At 44.2% G+C, this 25,583-nt stretch overlaps 1 protein-coding gene across 7 annotated transcripts in view; it reads left to right on the top strand.

The window, feature by feature from the left end:
* Positions 1-25,583, top strand: part of SASH1 (SAM and SH3 domain containing 1) — a 324,331-nt gene that overhangs the window by 148,638 nt on the left and 150,110 nt on the right. The window contains exon 1 of one of the 7 annotated variants that reach the window (XM_060168296.1): positions 21,940-21,982. The exons of the other annotated variants lie outside the window; for them this stretch is intronic. The gene's annotated coding sequence lies outside the window, so the exon portion shown is untranslated. Of the gene's footprint in view, positions 1-21,939; positions 21,983-25,583 lie in introns of those variants that run through there. 7 annotated transcript variants of the gene reach the window in all.

Below are 25,583 nucleotides of genomic sequence, written 5' to 3'. Positions count from 1 at the left end.
TTGCAGGCTCACCTCTTCCAAGGAGGCAGAGGGCAGCACAAACGTCTGGTGTCTCATTGTTACGGCTTGCCACAAATTCTAGAAAAGCCAGACTTTTGTTCTCACGGCTTCCAGTTCTTCTACTGTGGAAAACAGGAAGGCCCACTTTCACAACACTGGGAAAAGCAGACTCTCCTATTGTCAGCCAAAAAGTTTTGCAAGCTGCGAAAGAGTTTGGTTTTATGACACTAGGTTTACATATTTTTTTTAAAAAAATCAAGATTTTTAAAAAGACACGCAAACCTTTCATTTGTATACCTGTGGACTTACTTGCAGACAAGTTTAAGGGTGTTCTGTTTCAAGTCCTTACATATAAAGAAAATCTGGGACAAGAGTTGCTCAAGGGCGCTAGGTTACAGATGGTTTCAAAGGATCAGTCGAAGACCAAGTGAACAAGCCAAAGCAAGACTGGTTTAAATTCCTGCGTTTGCTCGTTAGGTCAAGATAAGTAAGTACTGAATTATGCAGCGTCGTTGGCAGCAGGGACTGATGAAGCTCCAAAGCTTGTTTTGGTAGAAAAATGACTTAAAATGAATGAGGGCTGGGGGGAGTGACACACTACCTTCTGGTGTCCCCTGAAGATTTAAATCAAAACAAGTTTTATTAGTGCAGAGAAAAGCATGCTGGTGTTGTTGCAGTGCCTTGGATGTGACGATAGCCACAGCTGTACAACTAGGGATAGAGCCAACATTCTGAAGTATCTGTTAAAACTAAAGGCGATCACCTTTTTTTCTTAATTTTTAAGTCACTACTTCTTAGACGATTAGCAGTCAATTAACTGGTTCTTTGGCTTACGGTTTTCTAATGCGCTGTGTATCTATTGTCCTTGATGGGACTTTTATTTAAAAAATATAAACATATATTCTTTGTGGCAATGTAGGGAGAGTGTGCAGGATCGAATCACAAATTTTTTCCTGCAAACTAAAGGAACTTAGAAATTCAGCTGTCAGCGGATTCTTTGGAGGACTTCTTTATTGATTCCTGTGCAGCTCTACATTCCATGCTTCCTTGAAGCTTCAGAACTCGGTGGATAGAACAAGGAACATTCTACGGTTTGCTACCCAGTCACCCATTGTAATTATTGTTTTTCCTCAAGGAATTTGGAGGTTATATTTTTGTGCAGTAGCTGGAATATTCTTTGAAACGTGACTGCTGTCAAGACTTGTTTATAAAGCCATTTTAGCAAAGATGCTATGGGGCAGAAAGAGAAGAGTAATAATAAAAATAGTATTGCTGGCAGCCGATACCGACTGATTGCTCATAACAATCAGTGTGCCAAACACTGTACAGCTGATACTGACTGATTGATCATAATCAGTGTGCCAAACACTGTACAGCTGATACCGACTGATTGATCATAACAATCAGTGTGCCAAACACTGTGCATAACAATCAGTGTGCCAAACACTGTGTGCCAAACACTGTACTAAGCTCTTTCCATGCGTTATCTCATTTCATTGTCCCTATAACCCTGTGAGGTAGTGGTATGGGTTGAACTGTAACCCCCCAAAGAAGATGTGTTAAAGCCTTTTTTTAAAATTAACTAATTAATTAATTAGGTTGTGCTGGGTCTTACTTAGTTGCCTCAGGCGGGCTCCTTGGTTGTGGCTCGTCGGCTCCTTAGTTGCTGTACGCGGGCTCCCCAGTTGTGGCATGTGAACTCTTAGTTGTGGCATGCATGCGGGATCTAGTTCTCTGACCGGGGATCGAACCTGGGCCCCCTGCATTGGGAGCTTGGAGTCTTATCCACTGAGCCACCAGGGAAGTCCCTTAAAGTCTTAACCCTCAGTCTTAATCTCAGAATGCAGCCGTATTTGGAAACAGGATCTTTGTAGATTTAATCAAGTTAAGATGAGGTTGTTAGAGTGGCCCCTAATCCAGAGCGGAAATTTGGACACAGACACCGGCATACACAGAGGGAAGACGATGTGAAGACACACATAGACAGAGAGAACTATATGAAAATGGAGATTAGAGTGATGCATTAAGCCATGGAATGCCAAAGATTGCTGGCAAACCACCACAAGCTAGGAATAGGCGCGGAAGGATTCCCCTACAGGTTGCAGAGGAAGCATGGCCCTGCTGAAACCTTGATCTTGGACTTCTAGCCTCTAGAACGGTGAGACAATGCATTTCTGCTTCAAGTCACCCCAGTTTTCGGTACTTTGGAATACAGCAGTCCTAGAAAACTGATACAGATGGGCGCTTTGTTATCTTCTTTCTACAGGGGAGCAGCTGTTGGGAAAAGGAGCAAGGGATAAAGAAAGCAGAACTTTTTCCAGGGAAGTTTTAGTACTTTGCACAGACCAATATCTTGACCAGTAGGAGAAGGAAAATTGACAAGATAGGTAAACAGTGAGCCTCAGTAAGAACGTGACCAGGGCAGCACAGACACGTGTGCAACAAACGCTTACTGGCTTTGGGTGGTTCCGCCAGGCATGAGGAAGACAGACTCCTCTATTCCTCTCCCAAGTGCTAGGGGGTAACAAGAGGGACAAAGGTAGAGGGAAGTGTTTCCTTCGTGATGGTCCAGCATTTCTCATCTGATGAGCTGAGGAATGAAGTGGACTTGGGAAATTGCATTGTATCCCATCTTCTCACCCAAATAAGCCCTCAGGCAAGTGCCTACAGCTTTTCCCTCTTCTGCTCACCATTATTATTACTGCTTCTCTCTCTGTATTATATCTATCGATAAAGAGAGAGAGAGAGAAAGAAAGAGATGCAAGTGAGGGGCGGGTGGGCGGGGGTGATAAGGAAATGGAGACTTAACAGTGCCTTACATCTTTGTTGTGAAATGATAGAATTGAACTAGTCCTCCAAAGGCTGCTGCCCCCACCCCCATCTCAACCACTACCCAGAAGAGAAGTTGGGAGAGCCTGCGGAGACAAAACAGATGTCCCATTGCTGCTAGATTTCTTGAACTGATTTCTAGGGTGGGGCAAATAAGCTGGGGGAGGGAGGAGGGTCAGAGAATCTGGCAAAGGGCTTTGGGGGGTGGGGCTACATGGCCCCCAAGGAATGTTGGTGGTGATGCCTGTAAATATCAGGCTGTACTCTTTCACCCTTGGGCCACCCTTTGAATTCTCTGCCCTCAGTCCTTCAAATCCAGTAAGAGGGAGATGAATCATGGTATTCCATAAGGCCTGTATTAGGAAAGGAGTCATGGGGGTTTCTAGATGAAAACATTAACCTCTGCTTGAGGCTTCTCCTGGTACCATTTTATTCCCCTGGTCTTTGAGACCGTATAGAATGCCACAGGTGTCTTACCTATGATGAAGATTTGAGGAGTCTGAAACCACTCCTTGTGGGCTTGCTGAGGGTTAGGAATGAAAGTAAGAGAGGGTATGGAGAAAATGGAAATAATTCTGTAATGTGTTTCATTTTATTCTCTGTGGATTCTTTACTGGACATTTTAATTAAAATCTTACGGGATATTCATCCTGAAAGGTTCAGACCCCTGAACAAATTAATTTGAATCCCCACCATTCGTTCAGAATAAATGCTTTCAGAGAACTATTTTTGTAAAGTACAATAAAAATGAAGAGTTAGGAAAATTAAATTTCCTACATCATCTGTAGCCCATCCTGCTGGTAATGGACTGCTCCCTGTGGTGCATTACCATAGATTACTCTTCCAACTCTAGTTCAATGGTTCAAGCCAAAACCTTCATCACTTCCCTTTGGAGACTATTACACAGCCCAGCAGACATCCTATTAAGAAACTTACGATTTGCAGAGGAAAAGGAAAATTTTAAAGTTGAGACTGAGAAGGAAGATGAGTCATGGTCCCAAAGGAAGAAGGCGCCTTAAGTTTTCAGAGATGGCCCCCAGCTGCCACACCTTCTTTTGGAAACATACTCACCAAGGGCCCTCGGGAAGTCAATGGAGTGAGCGCATGGACCAGAGTGTAGTCCCTTAAAGGAGTGACAGAAAAATGAGCAGTTTGGAATCCAGCCCAGCAATGGGTAAAAAAGGGTGTAGGACACCTCCTTAATGTAATGTGGGAGTTAAAAATGCAAAAGTTGGCTGCCCTGAGCACATTTAGAGTTTGTGATTCAATATTCAAGAAGAATATAAAACCAGAAATTGCTGTGGTTGGGGCAGGAAATGACTCAAGGCCAAAAGGAAGATTTCTGTTGGTGCCTGGTCAAGGTGAGGGTCAGTTCTGGCTGGTGGCTTTATAATTGACAGGCTTGCTGACACAGGGATAGAGTGATAGCACTGTTCCCAAGAGTTTTGACAGCAGCAAACACTGCAAAATGGTAACAATGAAACACGAAGTCAATACAGTATCAGTAGAGGTCTCCCCCCAGCTCTCCATCCCCCACCCCACACGCCATCACCCACCCTCCCATCCAGAAGTAGAGTGTTCCTGAGACTGCATAAGCTGAAATGGCGTAAAGTGAAGAAGCAGTTGCCTTAGGATACATCTTGCTAACAGATGCACAAAGTACATCTGTTGACCTTTGAACAACACGGTGGTAGGGGGGTCTGATGCCTGCCCACCCCCATCAAAAATTCACGAAAATCTGCATACTGCTATCTCTGCCTCAAAAACAAATGAGTTGATAAATGACTCACCCAAGGGCAGGAAAAGCTGAAACGGATAGTATCAGGACCCAGACCCTAGTTCTTTTGATTCCATGTAGTGTGATCTCTCGTCGAACACAAACTTTTCCCTACACTTAGTTAATTTAAAGAACTGTAAAGTAAAAATACAGGTACTATATTAATTGAAAAGAATCCACATGTAAGTGGATGTACGCAGTTCAGTTGTGTGTTGTTCAAGGGTCAACTGTAAATCGAGGTAAAGCACAGATCAGACCCAGTTCAAAGCTATGGCGTCTTGAGGCTGGGAGACTGAGTGTGGTTCCCGGGGAAGGAGGTGTGCACTGCAAAACATACACCGATCTCAAATTACCCTTTTCCCGTTTTTCATAAAAATGGAAATCCTCTTTGGGTTTCCTTCGGTTAGCAAGAACAGGACCTAATGCAGGTCTTTCATAAGCGTGAAGTGGTGTAAAGCGAACTTTTGAAAAGCGAGGGATACTTGTATCGTAAAAGCCAGCACATTCTACGATTTACAAAACTCTTCTCTCCAAGTATTTAACTGTGTCCCCTTTTGACCAGGCAAGTTCCTGACTGTCATGCTTCACTGTTGTATAATTTACAGTTCTGGACTGTTTTTTTATAGTAGATCTCATGATGTGGCAAAAACAGTATTTTTCTTCTCTGAATATGCGTTAGCACCCACTATTTGTATCACTCATTTGACATTTACAGTCTTTCGGAGGCCTATTAGCCATTTTATTTGTTGGATCGAACTCTGACTACGTTTTTAAATTTTTTACTGAGACCTGCTGGGGGGGCCCAGGCGCTCCCTACCAAGATGCTGAGGAGGGTGGTCACAGTGTAGATGTCGCCCCCCACCCCCCACCCCATGCCTGCACTTCTCATTAGGAATTCAAACGCTGTATCCTCACTTTCCTTAAGCACCTTCTCCATCTTGCTGCCCCTCGGTGATGTGGCTCTGTTAAAGGGAGCTTCAGTGGAAGGAGAGATGGGGCTAGAAAGAGATAATTTTTTTTTAAATCTTTTGTGGAATCTTAGTTCCCCAACCAGGGATCAAACCTGCGCCCCTGCAGTGGAAGCGTGGTCTCAACTGCTGGACCGCCAGGGAAGTCCCAAGATAATTTTTGAGGAGGGGATGTTTACCAGAGAAGAGGCTGTGCCCGGGAAGTTAGTTATAAGGTGTAAGCACGAGAAAGTATTGGATACTGGGGAGGAACAAAGCTTCAGAAGACACAAGAAGAACTTCATTTACTTGGAGGTTTTGTCCGGACTTGGGGAGGTGACGGCAGGCCTCTAAGTGTCTGACTTAAAATGTCTGGACCCTGTGTAAAAGTGTGACTGGTGTGTAGGTTTGGGCCAAGGACGGCTTTCCTTACTTGTGTAAGTATTCATCACTTATGTTGAATTGCCACCTGAAATTCACTGTGAAACAAGGCAGGATATAAACACATGTTATATAATTTGTTTCTCTGCAGTCTCTTCTATACAAAACTCCCAGCTCTTTGAAGATGGAATAAGTAATCCAGTTTACCGAGGGGCTAGATTTGAATAGGGTGGTCAAGGAAGGAGCTGGAAATGAATATCGTGGGGGAGAGCACTTCTCGAGGCAGAGAGAACATCGGCTGCAAAGGTCCCAAGATGAGAATGAACTTGGTGAACTTTAGGAACATAGACAAGGCCCATATAAGGTTATTGCTTCGTGACTGCTGGAGATCTGAGTGGGTCAAAGAGACAGTCGGGCCAGAATACATCAGTCATAGTCCAGATTTTATTTTAAGCATGATTGGAAGCCATTGGAGCATTTAAATGAACTTATATTTTTAAAAGACCACTGGCAGTGTTGTGGAAAACGGATTATAATGAGGTGGCAGTGGCTTGGACCAGGCTGTAGTGCTGGTGTTGGAGAGAAGTAGACAGATGTGGAATAGGTCTTAGAGGTAGAGCCTCTGAATTTGGGCTGGTTGTTAGGGGGACAGAGAACTGAGGATGACACTTAGGTGTTTTGTCTGATCATCTAAGGAGATTGTTTGGGGTTGTGGGGGTGGGGATGGGAAATCAAGATAAACCCAGTGCCACTACCCTGATTTACAGGGAGCGTTTAAAGCTAACCAGCAGACTGGACTACCACGACAAGCTCTTTCCAGTGAGAAAGTCCACTTGGGAAATTTAATTAGGACCAGAGGCAGCCAGTTGGGCAGCCTTGATCATGTGCCCTTGTCCTCTTGAGTAGACCAGAATCCTCACTTCCCCTAGAAGGCAGTGTGGCCTGTGCCGCAGAGCAGAGGTGCTGGACTCAGCCATCACCATGACAGTGACGCAGCCTCGATCCAGCAAGGGCTAGGGTGACAGGAAGGGAGCTAAGGTCGTGGAGGGAATGGATTTGAGAGATGTGTTTGGGAGAAACGATGGAATCAGCCTGGGCTGCTGATTCTCGGTGGCAGGGGGTGTGGCGGATGAGAGAAGCGGGGAGGCTAGCATCATGCCTGAGGCTCACAGGTGAAAGGGATGGGGGGGTATGTGGTAGGGGAGCTAAAGAAGGTGAGTGGCCTTCGTGTGGCTACACTCTTCAGCTAACTTTTATTTTAATAAATTTTTGATCATTGTGTTTTGAATTCACAGCATTTTAAATTTTATTTTTTAGTTTATTTTTGGCTGCGTCGGGTCTTCGTTGCTGCGTGCGGACTTTCTCTAGTTGCGGCAAGGGGGCGCTACTCTTCGTTGCGGTGCACGGGCTTCTCATTGCAGTGGCTCCTCTTGTTGCGGAGCACGGGCTCTAGGCGCGCAGGCTTCAGTAGTTGTGGCGCATGGGCTCAGTAGTTGTGGCTCGCGGGCTCTAGAGCGCAGGCTCGGTAGTTGTGGCACACGGACTTAGTCGCTCCACGGCATGTGGGATCTCCCGGGACCAGGGCTCGAACCCATGTCACCTACATTGGCAGGTGGATTCTTAACCACTGCGCCACCATGGACGTCCCTTCAGCTGACTTTTTAAACTTATGGCCCAAATCAGTCTGCTCAGTTTTCTTGCAATTTCCAAATTTCTAATTTCTAATTTGATCGATTAAGAAAAGAACTTCAGTGTTCCCTCTACCCCTTCCCATGCTGACATATTTTTCACGTTGACCTCATTGCTCCTCTCAGGAAGCACAGTGACGAAAAGCTGCACAGTCACTATTGTAGGATATCATTCGGCTGGAGTTCCCAGTGCTCAGTGACCCACGTGAGCAGACAGGACTGCTCTCAGCTGCTTGAGAAAACCAGGCGCCCACGTTGGACCCTGTGGTGGTGGTAGAATCCACACATGGAAGAGGCGGATCCCACTGTCCAAATGATTGTTGATGACAAGGGGAAGAGCTTTTTTCCTGGGCTGATATCTCTAGTTGGTATAAACTACAAAATCACACGTGCAGTCTCTGGTACTTAAAAATCTGATTCCAAATAATATTTACATGAAACTTTGTGTTTAAAAAGCTCAGTAGGGGAATAATTGCCAGACTTAATTAAATGGCTCAAAAAAATCTCAAATACCTCTGTGTTACTGTTTCTAAAAAGAAAATATTTTACAGATAGGTGCATCCTAGGGCTTTGTTTAGACAATTAATTCTCGATTTTTAGTACTTGTAATACTAGCTAAGATTTATTGAGTGCTTATTACGTGACAGGCACTGTGCTAAATGCTATTGGGGGGTTATTTCTTTTAAACTTTGCACAGTCCAGTGAGATGAAATGAGATGTAGGTGCTCTCATTATCACCCCATTTTACAGATGGGGTTGAGCGAGGTTAAGTACTTGTCCAGGGTCACACAGAGCTGTGTAACTGTGTAGCTGTGTAACTTTATCGTGTAGCCAGAATAAACCCAAGAATTCTGGCTTCACAGCCCATGCTGGTTTGCACTGCACGCTGGTGCATACATGAATCTCTCTCCTAAAAGGAGTTCTGAGCCACTGCTACACTGGAGATGTCTGTGATGGCCAGGTGCTGGCTTGCCATTCAGTCTGGTGGCATCAGGATCTGACAGCACCCCTCTTTTTGTGTGTCTGTGCCTGGTAAGATGGGCAGACAGGAAAGATGGGCCGGGTGGAGAAAGGGAGACAGCTCTACACCGGAGTATAATGAACAACAATTCCATAATTATTAAGACACCGTAGGAGAAAATGTATATCAGTCCTATGTTTAACATTTTGAGTTACCAGAAGCCAGGTACCGTTTCATCTTGAGAAGAGGTTGGGCCCCCATTGCCCATGAGACTCTCCTGGTCCCAAGGAGAATTCCAAAGGATGAGCACAAACATGAGATACGGTGGATGGGGTTGATGTGAGCAAAGGGGCTGGGTATGGGGTAGGACAGCATCCTTTCTACTCAGTCGTTTTATTTCCCTTTGTTTTTCTTTTCCAATTTTTAGTGCAGTGCTCTTGGTGTGCATATATACTCCTATGCGCCAGTGTATAGCCAACTGGGAGGGAGTTTTTCTCACTTCACAGAGAAAACTCTTCATTCAATCAACCTTACTGAGTGTCTGCCACGTGCCAGGCACCTTGATAAGTTCAGGGGAGTTACTGGGAGCTTGGTTCCTGACTATGGAATTTAATCTCTATCCAGGAGGGTATGAACCTGAGTAGACTAGTTCCAGGCTGGAAAGCATTTTGACCTTTGGGTAGGGAACATGCCTAAGACTGCATGTCTTTTTGTTATTTATTGTGATTATTCTTTCTTAAGCTAAAAGCTTCGGAGAGACCGCCTCGGTCTTAAGCGGTCCTCCGTTGAGTGAAGCCATGCACATTCTTGACTTGTATTAATAAATGCTAGTCATCCAAGCCATTGCTCAGCCCTGCTGCTGCCAGAGAAGCTGTGGAGTCCAGACCTCACTTGGGTGTGCAGGGACAGAGAACAAAACATGCTGCTCCTGTTTACATACTTGGGCTGGGCCACCCATTTCTCTGAAGCCATCGGGATTTCCTCAGGAAGCTGTCCTGGTGGAGGGCAGGCCGGGGTGACCAGGATGTGATGACACACAGCCCCCTCTGCCCTCCGGGCGCTGCGCTGAGGTCAAGCCTAGACCTGTATCTGGACCCACCCTTTCCAGCCTGTAAGTTTCAAGGCCACTTCTCCTGCCCAGACTAGGGAAGGGGGAAATTGGTGGGGAGACACTGAGTTTCTGCTCCCCGGCACCCAGCGCCTGTTTGCCATTTCATGCTCCTGCACGCAGTGCTGGGGTCGAGAGCTCGGGAGGGGGCACCCCTCAGAGGCCTCCAGAGCAGCTGTGTCAGCATTTCTGAGCCTCAGCTTTTCCCACCGGGCCACGAGCCGGTCCCTCGAGGGCTGCTGGATGAGCTGTGATCCCGGCCTCAGGAAGAAGCGATGGATTGGATGAGGTGCCAATTTGTTTGGCCCGGCCAAGCACCCAGGCATATGTTTCCTCATTTGTGGTTGAATGAATGATTCAGCCTTACACTTGTGCAGCTTGGGAGTGTTACTAACTAACCCTCACTTTCATTTAAAAATATAATGGAGGTGTACCTTCTGTGGAAGGCCTTAATAGATGGCTTGATAATTTAAATAAGCAGTAAGGTTAGCTAAGGTTTGTTATATGCCCAACTGCTCTAAGTCCATACTACTGGGATGGTGAAGTCAGGTTCTGGAGTAGACAGGGGTGGGTTTGAAGCCTGGGTCTGCTCTTCATGAGCTATGTGACAGTGGACACATTTGTTACCTCCCTGAGTATCTGTTCTCATTGGTATGGTACAGTTAGCGAAACCTATATTGTCTTGTATGTTTTAAGTTAAATAACTTGCAAGAGTACCTGAGATATAATATAGGTATATCTATCCATCTATCTATATATATAGGTATTTATACACTCAATAAACGTTAAATTGTCTTCTACCTCTCATCTTTCAACCTCCCCCACACACACACGCATGCACGTGCATGCACACATACCCTGCCCCCATTCTATTACCAGTTTATTCTGCAAACTTGATCAAATGGAACAAAAGCAAATCATTTTAAAGCCATCCATATGATGTCTGAAGCTGCATGCTGTACCATATTCCCCAAGATAAGGATTCATTCGTTGCGCTTTTGTTAAACACCTACCTGTGCTACCTTGTGGCAGGCACTGCAAAGGATTATAGATGCGTTGCCTTGCAAGAAGACGCATGCATTGGCCCAGCAGAGCTAATATGTATTGGAGAGAGTACTTGAATGTGCAGATGTGAAAGAACTACGAATAAACCCATGCAAGGTAGAGTGACTGCATAAACGTTAAGGGAACACAGAGCATAGGAGGGACCTGCCTTTAGGTATATCCCCCTGCCATGGAAGAGGAATAGGCCATTTTGGAAGCTGGACTTTATCAATGCGTCTCTTGGCTTTCTACACATTGCTCTTTGTTTGTAGTTGTATCTGCTTCACACACTGAAACTGTTTCTACCTGGACAAAGGCAATGTCTTTATGATGCAGTAAAAAGTTTGAAGCTAGATAATCCAGAGTTGGTCACGATATCTTATAACATCCTGAGCACCAATGGCAATTTGATAAGACCTAGTTCCCCGACCACGGGTCGAACCCAGGCCCCCTGCAGTGGAAGCATGGAGTCCTAACCACTGGACCACCAGGGAATTCCCCGGACATCTTTTATTAAAAAACAAATTGTGGAATATGGATAAAATCCAGTGCAACTTTAAGAAACTGGTAGGTGATGAGCTATCATTGTCTATTTAAAGATAGTTGGCAAGATTTGGCCTCGGGAAGAAATTCACACAGAAGTAGCCTGTGGCAAGCTGTGTTTTGTTTTGTTTTTTCGCTGCGCCTCGTGGCTTGCAGGAACCCACGCACCCTGCAGTGGAAGCATGGAGTCCTAACCACTGGACCGCCAGGGAATTCCTGGAAAGTTTGGAAATATTAGTCCCAGCCGCTAATCCTTGAGTTCTGCTCTTTGAATGTAGTGGGCTGAGATGTTCCCATCTCAGACTTCTCCTTTCCATGTCTTTGAACAGTGCCATCTTGGTGTTCTCCTATTAAATCCTCTCTCTGGTTTGGTGTTATTTAGGGTCTCTTGCCTTTTCAAAAATGTGTTCCAACCTAATACGGTAGTCTCAAATGAGGACTGAAATATATTTGTGTAATAAATAAAATTGTATAATGAAAAAAAAATCTGGTGAAGTATATTGCCAAGTACCTCAGGCTTGGTATCTTTCCATTGGTTCTCTCTTTGAATGTTGCTGTCTGAGTACCAGCCTCATGGAACTGTAGTTTTCGGGAATGGCTAATGCGCTTCCTTCCTCCATGTTTCGTACCTTTTAGTGGTTTTGTTGCCACCGAAGGGGGGATGGGAGAGAAGAGGCTAAAGTCCCTGGGCTCATCTTTAGGAAAAAATGAAATGAGGTTGGAATTAATTGACTGATACCTTTTTAGATGTTTTCTGAATGATTTCTATGGAAATTCAAGTTGACTTTTCTGCATTGTCACCGGTGACTCATGTCCAGCCTCTGTGGCCACGCTTGTCTATAGGGAGGTGGGGACAACATTGACCTCAGTCCGGGCATGGAGCCAGGAGGCCTTGTGGGTTCACGGTGCTGGCAAAGCAAGGAAAGAGAGTAATAGGGCGGGAAGCCTTTCACTCACCAGGTTTCCAGGAGGGTGGTGAAGTAGCTGCAGTTGGGGAAGAGTTAACTTTAACGGCCTTTTGAGAATCTTTATTTCCTGCATTTATGGCCTAGTTCGCCCTTGCGGGTCAGAAGGTCTTGTTCTGGTATATTCATGAACAGAGCTAATTTTCCTCAGTGGCAGTTGTTCACAGAACTTTCTCTCTAAATCTAATATAAAAAAATGATTTGGCATTACTAAGCTAGATCATTTATAATCTGGATATACAGAATGTCTTGAAACAGTCCTCACTCATTTTCACAGTATGGAACACTGTGAATACGTCTCTTCTGATTATGTGAAATTGTTTAAATTGCATATTACATAAGGAAGCAGAACATCACCCTACCACAAATTCAGAAACGCTGTCGTGTAAAAACCTGCTTCCACTGCCATGTCCTTTAATCATTTTCAAATTTGCACACTGGAGCCAGTTCTTTAAAAGTCCTGTCTGTGTAAGTGAAAGAATTTTCCTTTGGTACTGGCTGTTTTGCAATCTTACTATGTTTGACTTTCTCACATTTACAAAACGAATAAACTACATAAACATAAAAGTGCTAAGTGATAGAACTGACACGTCTTGGGAGTTTGTTTTTAATAAGCTGATGTAATTAACACCTTGAACTATATATTCCATTTGTTTCTTTAGAAACCGTACAAAGAGAACAGGATGATACACATACAAAAGGCACCAGTGGAGTTAATATTGGCCTTTTAAATTATGATGAAGCCATGGGCGTTTAGAAGCTAAAACTTGCCAGTTACTTTAAGTCTGAGGACTGAGGAGTAGATCTGTTATTTAGAAAAAATAAATTAAAACGTAGAGCAGTATATGAATTGTTTATGTCCATCTTCCCCAGGGCCTGAGCGTATAGTGTCTGGCACAGTGCTTGTGGATTGAACATTTTATTTCATTCATTCATTCTTTCACTCATCATTCAGCAAATTTATATCGAGAGTCTCCTAGGCACTGTCCTCAACACTGAACAGTAAACAAAACTTAGAGAAAAATCTCTGCCCTTGTGGACCTTACACTTTAGTCGGGAGACAGAGACTGGAAAAGTTAGGAGTCATGCAAACTAGTTTAGATGCTGAAAAGTGGTAAAGAGAAAGATAAGGCGGAGAGTGGGGTTAGAGGTTGTGCGTACAGGAGAGGGAGGTTGCAGTGTTAGCTAGGACGACCCTTGAGAAGAGGGTATTGGAGTCACCTTTGCAGGAGGTGAGGGGAGGGCAGGTAACTGTGGGAAGAGCACAACAGGCCGAGGGAGGAGCAGGTTCAAAGTCCTGGCTGGGGCTGGTGGGTTTGGACTGTTGGAGAAGTAAAGAGGTGGCCAGTGTGTCCCTGGGGGCAGTGAGCCTGGGAGAGTCATAAGATGAGGCAGGAGGGCTTCCTTGGTGGCGCAGTGGTTGAGAGTCTGCCTGCCGATGCAGGGGACGCGGGTTCGTGCCCCGGTCTGGGAAGATCCCACATGCCGCGGAGCGGCTGGGCCCGTGAGCCATGGCCGCTGAGCCTGCGCGTCCAAAAAAAAAAAAAAAAAGATGAGGCAGGAGACAGGTGCTGGTAGGAGGTGCAGATGGGGAGGGTCTTTCAGGTCATGGGGGGATGGAGGCCTTTACTCTGAGTAAGAGGGGAGCCTGAATAGGGCTTTTGGGCAGAGGGACAGGATCCGAATAGGTTCTAACAGGGTCTCTCCAGCTGCTGTGTTCTGAGGGTGCGCAGGGTTGAAAGGAGGCAGCCCAGTCTTTGATCTCCCAGAATAAAACAGCTGTTAAATTGCTGTGCTTTGTGAGCGGAAAAGCACAGCCCATCCTGACAAAATCAGCATTTTAAAACTGGGCAACCCTTTAAGAGGCCTGATAGGGTTACCAACCAGGGTTCTTGGCCTCTTTAATCGCTAGAAGTTGATCAGAGGCCAGACGAGAAATTCACCCACGCAAGGCTTTATTGGGGCCCCTTACTGAGAACAAACAACAGGTTCCCTTGCAGGCTTGCTCCCGGAAGGGGGGCCTGATGAGCTGGTTTCTTCCATGGGGTGAGGGTAGGGGTGTGTCCAGGGGTCCAGCCGGAGGGGGGCTTTGGTGGATTGCCCACCCCTTTGGTGGTGGTGTGTGCAGGGGGCATGCCCAGTACTCTGCCTTTGCTCCGGACCCCCTGCCTTTGCTCCTGGCTCTTCAGAAGTGGCGGTTGGGCTTTTTCATCTTTTTGTATCTTTTTGTCCATAATTTGCCCCAACTGCACATGCATGCAGTTATTTTTAGTGCCTTATAGTTTATTTGTATTTCGTTGCTGGAGGAGACATTTGTCTAGGTGCAGGCACTGCAGCAAAGGGTCCCAGGTCCCAGCCTGTCTGAGTAGTGCATACAATTTTCTTTGTAGGCTCCCCCCCCCCGCCCCCACAATGTGGCAAACAATTAAAATAAAAATGTCCCATGCACATCACAGAGAAGAAAGTGAAATTGCCCTTTTTTAATGCAGCAATTAAGAAGAATAAAAAGGTTCAGGTAGGCAGGCAGGCAGGCTGGCAGGCGGTAGATGTGTTTTAACTTGTTCATTTCCTTCAGTGAGAGTGTTTCTTTGTGAATCCAAGATCATGGATAGGAAGGAGGGGGCTCTGTCAGAGCAAACGTTGACCTGTAAAGCTATTGGAGGAAACAAGATTTGGCTGATGAGTAGATAAAAATGTTAATTCTTTCTTTTAAATTGAAGTATAGTTGATGTACAATATTACTTAAATTATGGGTATACAAATAGTGATTCACAGTTTTTAAAGGTTACACTCAATTTATAGTTATTTTAAAATATTGGCTCTATTCCCCATATTGTACAATATAGCCTTGTAGCTTATTTTACACCTAATAGTTTGTACCGCTTAATCCCCTACCCCTCTATTGCCCCTCCTCCCTTCCCTCTCCCCACTGGTAACCACAGGTTTGTTCTGTGTATCTGTGAGTCTGCTTCTTTTTCTTATATTCACTATTTTGTTTTATTTGTTTAGATTCCACATATAAGTGATACCATATGGTATTTGTCTTTCTGTTTCTGACTTACTTCACTTAGTATGGTAATGTCTTAATCCCATCCATGTAGCTGCAAATGGCATTATTTCGTTCCTTTTTATGGCTGATTAGTATTCCATTGTATATATATACCACATCTTTTTTATCCATTCATCTGTTGATGGACACTTAGGTTGCTTCCATATCTTGGCAATTGTAAATAATGCTATGAACATTGGGGTGCATGTATCTTTTCGAATTTGTGTTTTCGTTTCTTGCAGATATATACCCAGGAGTGGAATTGCTAGATCGTTGGGTAGTTCTACTTTTAATTTTTTAAGGAACCTCTGTACCGTTTTCCACAGCGGCTGCACCAGTTTACCTTCCCACCAGCAGTGTATGAGGCTTCCTTTTTCTCCACATCCTCACCAGCATTTGTTATTTGTGTTCTTTTTGATGATGGCCATTCTGACAGGTGTGAGGAAAAATGTTAATTCTTTGATGAAAGGAATTACTCTTTTAAAAAAGTATACATCAGGGCTTCCCTGGTGGCACAGTGGTTGAGAATCCGCCTGCCAACGCAGGGGACACGGATTCAAGCCCTGTTCCAGGAGGATCCCACATGCCGCGGAACAACTAAGCCTGTGCGCCACAACTACTGAGCCTGAGCTCTAGAGCCCACGAGCTGCAGCTACTGAAGCCCATGCACCTAGAGCCCGTGCTCCGCAACGAAGAGGAGCCCCTGCTCGCCGCAACTAGAGGTAGCTCGGGCGCAGCCACGAAGACCCAATGCAGCCAAAAAAAAGAAAACTATATGTTAGGAATTTAAACTGCGGGTGTCATGAAAAAGCCAGTGGTGATGTTAGTAAGTTCTCAGCTTGTGAGCAAATTGAATATTTTCATTCTTGTGATAATTGGCTTAGTTAGAATGGTGTCAATTCATCTTAGATTTTTGTTGTTGTTTCACTTAGTTCCTAAGAAGCCCGTCAAGTTTTCATTGTAACCATGTATAGAATGCGGTAGAAAGCAAATCGTCTTCACTGTCAACTTTCAAGATGTTTTTAATCTAAGAGTAAGAACAGATCCATGTGCTTAAGATGCTTTTTCAGAGCATTTTCACATTATATTCTTGGCGAACATGAAAGTCTTTTATGATGAAAATTGAAATCATCTTGAGGGGAAATGATGTAGTTAAGGAAGAACTTGTCTTCCCCCAAAATTGAAGTAAAAGTATGGCTGTCATGTCATGTAATATTTTATGTGGTTACATTCGTAGATGGACAGATACGTAGATACAGTGATACTCACGCATGTGCCCGGAACGAGAGCAGTAATTTTGTCTTTAAATCTGATTATTCCTATACGTGAAAGGTCAGAATGTGGTACAGAATGAAGCCAGATTTTGTGTGTTCACCCGACATTCACATTCACAAGCAGGCCTTTGAGTCCTCAATGAAGTCCTTAGTGCCCTGATTGCTATTGTGTGTGTCTTGGAGATCAAGGAGCTGGTCAGAAGAGCAAATGTCAGAAGCTAAGTCAGGAAATGTTCTGGGAGGGGGCTAGGTGTGTGGTGAAGAGTTGTTTGGGGACCACTGGGAGTTTTTCCAGGGCAGTGGGTGAACTGGTTTCTCCCTGACTTTGGAAAGAAACCACTCAGTTGGTGTCACATGAGCGAAAGACCCTAAAATCATCTCCAGTAAATAGGAACAAACAGGTATCTCTTCAGCTCACGATAGCTCAGTCCCATAATGGGAATATGCAGGGCTTATTCTCTAGGCAACTAGAGTAAGCCTGTGCGCAGCAACGAAGACCCAGTGCAGCCAAGAATAAAAATAAAATAAATAAATTTATTTAAAAGAAAAAAAAAGGGAATATGCATGTTTCAGAGGCCACAGCATTGCTCTGGTATTTGCTTTCTTACAGCACCCGAGCCAGTTGCATTCCAGGTGTGTTTTTCCTACTGGTTTCCCTGACGGGAGCTTAATGCAGAGGATTCAACCAGAAAAGTTCCGGGTGTGTTCAGTGCCTTTTTAAGGAAGGCACTCTCTTTGTTTCCAAACACCTCTTTTAAAAAAAATTTATTGTTGTACAGTTGACTTACCATGTTGTGTTAGTTTCAGGTATACAGCAAAGGGAATCAGTTATACATATACATATATTCACTCTTTTTTTAGAGTCTTTTCCATACAGGTCATTGCAGAGCATTGAGTAGAGTTCCCTATACTACACTAATTCTAAACACTTTAATTGCTTTTTCTGTCAGGATAGAGAAGAATGTGAGACTTTAATCTTGAACCTTTAGACCTTGAAGCCCATTGCACCAAGAAATTTTGTCCTAAATCTTCTAGGGATAAAAAATTTCCATGGGATTCTTCCAAGATCTATGACCCTTAACATATTGAGAATTATCAACATTAAGTGGAGATTATTAGGAATCATTAATTCCTATACATGAAGAATCTTCAAACCTAGGTTCTCTTCTGTCTCTTGGCCCCTGTCCTGCCACACCTCTGCACTGATCCGTCAGCCAACCCCAGGAGCTTTTTCTCTGGGAACAGGTTAGGCCATCCCCTGAGTCAGAGGAGTTACCTTTATTGTTCCCACACCCTCAGTCAGTTCATTTGTCATTGTTTCTAATGACATATTCCGTGTTTGAATGTTTTACCCATTAGAGCGAATTGCTGTTGTAAGGTTGGTGGGGGCAGGGAGACTGAGCCTGTGAAGGGTCACCATTATATGTGACATGCTGGTTTGGTGGATGGAATGTCATCGCATAGTTACAGAATGAATGTTATCGTTATCCGGCACCCTCAGGAAGGGGAGAGATCATTCTACTAACTTTTGTTTATTCCTTCCTTCCCTCTTTCATTCATTCGTATATTCGATAGATATTTCTCAAGTCATTGCCAAGTGTCAGGTGTTGTCATGGTGTTAGGGACTGAGGTTGCAAAAATAAGACCCAGATTCAACTTTCAAGGACTTTAAAGTGTGCTGGGGACAAGCACCATGTAAATGAGCGAGAGTCACTTTTTAAAAATGTCTTAAAATGGAAAAGTTCAACTACATACCAAAGTAGAGAGTATATTTTAAAGAACACCCATATGCCAGCACTACAGTTATCAATCATGGCTAATCTTGTTTCTATACTCCTCTCCCCTCCCCCCATGACTTTGAAGCAAATCGCAGACCTCATGGGGAATGTGTGATTTATGCTTATGCAGTGGGAAGGTCAGGTGCAGTTGCGAAGGATGGGCTGCTCTCTGCAGGGTCAGTGGCATGAAAGAAGGGTGTTCCAGGCAGAAGAAATAGTATGGGGGGGAGCGGGGATGATGTAGTGGTGCTTGTAGTTTGATCTGGCCAAAACTGGTACATGGATGGGGGAGGTGGAGCCACAGGTGGGGGTCTAGAAAGGCAGACAGAGTACAAATGGAAAGGCTTTTGTATTGTCAGCAGCAGACTGACTTTGTCACACCTTCACTAGGAGACGTTTATAGTTTTCAAGATTTATATTTTGAAAGTTACAGTGGGCATGGGGTATAGAGTGGGTCGTAAATGAGATGGGATTGGGGAGGGGGTGAACAGCTGGGAACCTTGGTTGATGTCTTGAAACACTGCTAGGATTAGGATGGAGAAATACTTTGAGACATTTGAGACATTGAGAGATATTGGAGAAGAAATATTATATTAGCACTTATTTATGACACATTATAAGACCTAGTGACCTCTTAACTTTGGGGATAAGTGAATGACTCTGAGAATGTTGGCACGGATCAAATGGGTTGATGCTGATCTCTGGACTACTGGAATCCAGAATGAAAGTTTGGTGGGGATGGAGAGTTTGGAATATGAATATGTAGGAAGAATAGGCATAGGCATTTGTCTACAGCTAAGGAGATGAAGAAAGAGTTTTAAGAGTTATCAAAATACAAGTTAAGGGCTACAAAGTTTTTTGGTAATGGGCCACACGTTCAGTATCCTCAGGTTTGTAAGTCATGTGAATTTTTATTGATAACACTCTTTAGGTATTACCTGCCAGTTCTTCTTTTTCTTTTATTTTTTAATATTTATTTATTTAGGCTGCTCCAGGTCTTAGTTGTGGCACATGGGATCTTTAGTTGCGTCATGTGGGCTTCTTAGTTGCAGCTCGCATGCGGGATCTAGTTCCCCGTCCAGGGATTGAACCCGGGCTGCCTTCATTGGGAGCATGGAGTCTTACCCACTGGACCACCAAGGACCTGCCAGTTCTTAAAAATGTGGAATTTTGGCAGCATCACCAAGAAAGAATTTAATCAACACTAGCACTTACAACACTGAATGGTGGGTGATAAGCATGATGCCTTCAGTTTGATCAGGTCACCAGGACGTCCAAATATCACTTAACAGTCGCACTGGGCTTCCCTGGTGGCGCAGTGGTTGAGAGTCCACCTGCCAGTGCAGGGGACACGGGTTCGAGCCCTGGTCCGGGAAGATCCCACATGCTGTGGAGCAACTAAGCCTGTGCGCCACAACTACTGAGCCTGTGCTCTAGAGCCCGCGAGCCACAGCTACTGAGCCCGCGTGCCTAGAGCCCATGCTCTGCAACAAGAGAAGCCACCGCGATGAGAAGCCCGCGCACCGCAACGAAGAGTAGCCCCCGCTCGCCGCAACTAGAGAAAGCCCACACGCAGCAACGAAGACCCAATGCAACCAAAAATTTAAAAATTAAAACAAAAACAAAAACAACACAGTCGCACTGCCCTCAGGAGCAGTCCTCGGAAATGAACTGGATTCACGCGCACGTCTGACTCTATGTACACCACACCTCCTGACTCTCTGCTAAAGCCAGAGTAGAATATGATTTTCATAAAATGTAGCAAACTCAAACGTTATGCAAAATTTAAATAACATCCTAACCAGAAATTTCAGTATTGTTCTAAGATCAATCTATTCTTTTCCAGGTTTCTAAGAATATCATAGATCATGTTTTCCCCCCAGTCAGATTTTGATTGGCGCAGTGCCTGCGAATGCCCATATCCTCATGAGTGTGGGCCAGAGGCAGCACGGGAAAGTGCAAAGTGTGATTCATGCTCATCAAAATCTGTGAATCTGGTCTGAAATTCTGACTTCATTCCCACCCAACTAGCTCACTCTGCTGTTCTTCCCGAATCTGTGATTCGATTAAGCTCAGGCAGTTTGGAAGGGAGAAATGAGTTGAGTCTAAAATTGTCATCTGCTAAATCCTCATGTCCATTTTAAGTGTGAATCTGCACTTGAAGTTTTTAGAACCAACTGTCAACATTCCAGTCTTTTCCCTGCGCTTTTCAAGTTCTGAAGGTTCCTGTGAAATGTTCTTTTTAAGCCACCGATAGCCCAGCGAATGGGATCTTTCAAAGCCTTTAATTCCAAAAAGACCTTATACTAAGCACGCGGTTTAGTAAATCCCTTCAGCAAATTTCCATGACTTAATTATATGACTGCCTTAAAATACAGCCATACTTGGCTTTTCTGTCCAGTAATAATAAGCATTCATGTTTCTTGATTTTATATTGTATACTTAGCACCCAGCACAGCACCTGGAATGCCACAGGTGTTCAGTAAGTATTATTTGAATTAATGAAGTATCCCATTAGGTGTTGATGATTGAAAAACATAATTTTATAGCTCTGATCACTTTGTTCATCACACCTGACAATCGTCGTGACGTGAAAGATGCCAGCACACACTCTCCCCACGAGGAGGCCTTTTCATTCCATTTTGTTGTAGCTACTCCTCTCCATGGCTTGTAAACTGAGTTTGTTCATGTTTAAACCACGCTGTTCACATCCCTTCCCAGCAGATAATTAGGGATAACTAGTTCATGCATAAGATTTTGGTAATAACATTTTTGCTAAAGATCTCGGGCTTTTCGTATCCTGGGGTCAAGCAGGCTGCCCTGAGCCTGAGGGTGGAAGAGGAGAAGGAAAAAATGCTTCTGTTGTGGCTTTAAATCAGTTCAACCACAGATGAGATTTCCCCCAGGAGAGCAGGGACCACAAGAAGAGAACACAGGGAGAGCCTTTGGGGAGCATCTGCATGTAGGGGTAAGCTGAGGAGGAGGGAGAGAGTCCCGAGGAGACCCATGTGCACGGAGCTCTAGAACGGACTCAAAAGTGGGAGGACCCCTAGGGTGCAGCCCGAGAGACAGACTCCACCAATGACTTTCAAACTTTTGGCCACAGATTCACTGGAAGATGTATTTTACATTGTGATTCGGTACAGTTATACACACACATAACTGAAAAAAATGTTGCAGGAAACAGTCCTGTTTCTCCATGGGATGTATGCCAGCATTTCCTGTTCTGTTCTGTACTCTTCTGTGCTATGCAATGTTGTCTAAACAAATGCTGGTCTCAAATGTCACAGAATGTCTTAGGACTGTGTGGTGACTTAGGACTGTGTCAACCCAGAAGTCAGAAGTGAATCAGCGGTAGCCATACTTTTCAGACTCTGAAGGTTAGTGGAGGGCATGGGCACTGTGGTGGCTCCCCTGTGGTGTCACTGATCTGCCTTTTGCTAGTGTGAAGTGGTGCCCGGACCCCCAGCGAGTCCAGGTCCTGCCAGGTCTCCGTCATCTTCTGGGCGTCCTGAGCCATCTGAAGAACTCCAGCTTCTCTTGTAGGTCACCGATGGCGTCAAGGTTGGAGTTGATGAGAAGCAGATGTGGATTTGCCTGGGCTCTGTAATTTGCGGCCAGCGGGCTCTCTCATTGAGGTGCGTGAGTTCAGTAGTTGTGGCGCGCGGGCTTAGTTGCCCCGTGGCATATGGGAAGGGATCCCAGTTCCCTGATCAGGGATTGAACCCACGTCCCCTGCATTGGAAGGCGGATTCTTTACCACTGGACCACCAGGGAAGTCCCGCCTTTATTATTTTTTTAATTTTTAATTTTATTTATTTATGTTTTGACCACACCTTGCAGCATGTGGAACTTCCCCAACCAGGGATGGAACCTTTGCCCCCTGCAGTGGAAGTGCAGAGTCTTAACCACTGGACTTCAGGGACTTCTAATTCAGGGAAGTCCCTGAAGACCACTGCCTTTGGAAGCAGCTGCTGAGAGAGTGCTGGGAAGGAGGGGATCGCCAATACTGGTAGCTTGTGAGGCTGTTCTTCATGCTTCAGGAAGGGATTTATGTTAACTGGAGACCACTGATGCATGATAGTGGGGGCCACGGGCACCAAGATCATATTTGCCAAAGCAAGAGTTAGACATGGGCTCCGGCAGGTTCTCGGTGTTTTGGAGGGAGGAGAGTGGAAGATGTGAAATCAGCCCTCCTCCAGCCTCCTGCCATGTGGGTGTGCCCCCAGAGCCCTCTCTCACCACCAGTATGACTTAATTTGTCCCTCTGGTGTATGTTTTTGGTTGTTATGTGTAAGAAACTTTCCTGAGACAGACTGTATTTCAGCTCAAACCATCTGCAGAAATGCTGAGAGAGATACCTCAGAGAAATATATTTGAGATCAGTTATTACATATTCAATGAATTTCTCCAGAATGATATGGCAGGATGGGATGACAGAGCTGGTGCAAACATTGACATCTCACGGGTTCGGTGAGGCTGAACGAGGAAACCGGAATTAAAGTCTTGTTTATGGTAGTAGCAGCTTCACCTGAAAGGTTGCTGGAAGTGTTTATCACCTCAAAATCTTTACACAAGCTAATTAAGAGTGAGAACGCATTGTGAAGTCATTCAAGAAATCAGTTAGGCTTTATTTTATTGTAGTGATTTCTTTTAGTGGATTTATCTGGTAGGGGGCTGATGCAAGTATTTATATATATGAATATATCTTCATCCCCCTCCCAAACAATAGTGAGCAGTGGAAATAAAACATATAATTTATATTTCATAAAATATATCATGTACGTACTTACCATTATAGACAGAAAAGGTAGAGATGTGTGAAATAAATGAGCCAGGAGTCTTGTTCCCTTTCTTCCCCTCAACTTTGGGGATTCAGAGCAACACATTGAGTTTTCCCTTAGGGCTCTGTCTTTATAGATAGATAAAATCGCAGGATCAGGAGTTCATTTCCATTCACTTGCATGTAATCTGCATACAGCAGTACAGATTACATTGTGTCTCCTGGTGTTTTCAGAGAAGTTTTTTTCTTTTTTTCCCCTTAAACTTTGTCAAGATATTCTAAAGCATAAATGACATCCGGGGAAAGAAGAGAGCAAAAACAAAAAAGTAATGATACAAACACCTCTGTTTTCATAGTACTTTTAGTTTTCACATTTTCCAGAGACAGAAGTACATTGGGATAAAAATTCAGAAATGCTATTAAGTCAATTGTTGAGAGAACAATGCTCTGTTTCTTTTCTCCTTAATTGTAACAGCAGTTCACCCGATCTGAATTGTTGGTACAATGCCCCTTATCTCTATATTTTTATGTTGGTTGTATAAAAAAGATGGGTGTTTGGTATAAATGTGTGCTGTGGCTTCATGGGAAAATTATACAAGTTAGTCTTCCATTGAGCTGACACTGGTAGTGGGACCCAGATTTAAATTAAGTTCATATTAAGTGAAATGGATGGTCATATGGAAAAATGCTGTGACCTGGTTTTGTAATAAGAAACGGGAAGAGAGCTTGAATTTGCATGTATCTTTTTTTTTGGTAGACAGTGATGGGAAAATTCTTGTAAAAAAGTTTATGCGTCACAAAATTTCACAATTTACTTTAAAAAGGCTATTCTGAGGAAATAAGATTTTTCTGAGTTCCTAAACACAGAGCTAATGTTGCTTCAGCCTAATGCATGCGAACCAAAGGGGGAAAATAAGAAACGAAACAGATTAGACAAGTAATACACTCTACAGCAGAAACTTTTAACACCTTAAAAGAAAAAAAAGTTTAAAAAGGAATCTGTTTAAGTATTTTAATGTATTTATTATAATAAATATCAAAATTTATAAAGTCATACTACGTATTTCGAAGTTTATTTTGTAACATCAATGCCTCTTGGCATTAGCATTGTGGGGTGTTCAGTCAGACATGAACATCACATCCCCAAAAAAAGATGTACGAGGTGTGGTGCTGTTAAAACATCAACTGCATTATTTAAATTCCCTAGAGACTAATGTTGCAAATATTTTAATAGAAGTGAATATTTTTACTGAAGAGGTTTGTACTATATCAAGTAAGAACAAGTTGGACAGAAAGGACGCAGGGGTCTGCAGACAGTCCTGGAAAAGCATGGACTTGGAGCGGGTAAAGAGCAAATCATCATGTGGTTCTTTGGTTCCATGTGATTGGGATGGAAAAGAATTCCTTTCTGTGCATAGCAGACAAGACCTACTTAATACACACACACACGCGCGCTTTAAAAATTATTTTGTCTTTCTTGGCATTTAAATGATCAAGACTGATGAAAGTGGTAATTATGGGGACTCACTGAACATCTGGAAAGTGATTTGAAAAAACATAGAGGCAGCCGTGCCACCCTGTTCTAAATTACTATTTGCTGAGCATCAAGTGAGGAGTGGTTATTGCAGGGTGTGAAATGTTGGCTGCCTTTGGCTGCTTTCTTCCTCATGAGCAACAGATATTTCCCAGGCCCTCAAATATTTGGGGAGTTCCGAGTGATTGGGAGTGAGGGGTAGGGAATGAAACTGTTTCACTATTAGGAAAAAAAGTTTGACCAGAAGCCTAGAAACTTTAGAAGTGAAGTGAACAGTTGGCTTTGAAGGTGTCCTAGGATGTATGAGAGAGGAGAGAGAAAGGAAAGGAAGCAATTTGAACAAAGCTATATAAATGATCATTTTTATAATTTTTTCAGGTGGCCTTGATTAGTCCGAGAAAGTAGTAGTTGGTGGCCGAGGCAGCGGTGGTCTGGAGCCCTTGCCGCGCTGGGCACTTTGCTGGCATAGTCCTGGTCGTTGGCTGGAACAGATGCTCCCATGGGAGCAGCCCTTCCGCCCTCGCTCTTTCCTAAAGTTTCTTCCAGTACTTTCTCTTGGTGTTGGGGGTGGCATGGGGGCTGGCGGAGCGGCCACTGTAGGGGCTGCCTGTCTTCTCTCGCTCCTCTGGTCTTCCCCGTCGGCAGGCCTCAGCCCCTTTCTCCACCGGGCTGGTAAGTTTGGGGTTTATTTGTAGAATGTGTGATGTGTGTGGCACGGATCATTCTTAGGGGAGAGAGACCCGGTCTGATCTCTGTTTTGCAAGGTCACTTTGGTGACTGGATCCAAGGCAGATGAGGCCAAATGGGGAAGGAGACAAGAAGACCGGTCAGGAGGTTGTAGATTTTCATGTTGTGGCCCATGGGGCATGTGCTGTTGAGTTGAGACGAGTCAGGGCAGACCTCAGGATCGTAATCCGACTTA

The sequence above is a fragment of the Lagenorhynchus albirostris genome, chromosome 12, assembly GCF_949774975.1.
Source record: "Lagenorhynchus albirostris chromosome 12, mLagAlb1.1, whole genome shotgun sequence".
Classification (NCBI taxonomy): Eukaryota; Metazoa; Chordata; class Mammalia; order Artiodactyla; family Delphinidae; genus Lagenorhynchus; species Lagenorhynchus albirostris.
Note: the sequence above shows the minus strand (reverse complement) of the source record. Positions and strands in the feature narration are given on the sequence as shown.